This window comes from Oryzias melastigma, linkage group LG7 (assembly GCF_002922805.2).
Source record: "Oryzias melastigma strain HK-1 linkage group LG7, ASM292280v2, whole genome shotgun sequence".
Classification (NCBI taxonomy): domain Eukaryota; kingdom Metazoa; phylum Chordata; class Actinopteri; order Beloniformes; family Adrianichthyidae; genus Oryzias; species Oryzias melastigma.
In genome coordinates this window covers 885,130-885,720 of record NC_050518.1, presented here as the reverse complement: position 1 = coordinate 885,720, position 591 = coordinate 885,130, and positions in this window count along the sequence as shown.

Below are 591 nucleotides of genomic sequence, written 5' to 3'. Positions count from 1 at the left end.
TGTTAGAGTGGAGGATGCTGAAGACAGGCTTAGATGGAGGAAACTGATTCGCTGTGGCGACCCCTGAAGGGAAAAGCCAAAAAGAAAAGATGAAGAAGAAGAACATGACCCATTGGCCAAAACATTTTTCAAATTCCTGAAACTTTTTGCTATTCTAAACTAAATTATTTTCAGCTAAAAACTTTCTGCTTTTTGGGTAAAAAAACTCAGCATTCCACTGTTGAAACTTTTATTTCAGTTTTAACACTTTCTTTTTCATTTTCGAATCTGAGAATTTCAAAATTAAAAACAAAAAAAGAGTCGAAAGTGGAAAAGAAGATTTGAGATTAAAAAATAAATATTTTGAAACGTGCATTTTGCGTGTTGATACCTAAAACATGGGACATTTGAAGCTGAAAATAATTAAGTTTATTTTAAAATAGCAAAATGTATCTGATATCTGGCAAAAAACAAATAATACTGGCCCCAATTTAGCTTCAAAGAAAACAAAACAAAAAATAATAAAAGATTTGAAACTGAAAAAACACTTTAAAGTTTAATTTTGAAAAGTTAACATTTTAGCTAAAAATAAATGAGGTTATTTTAGAATAC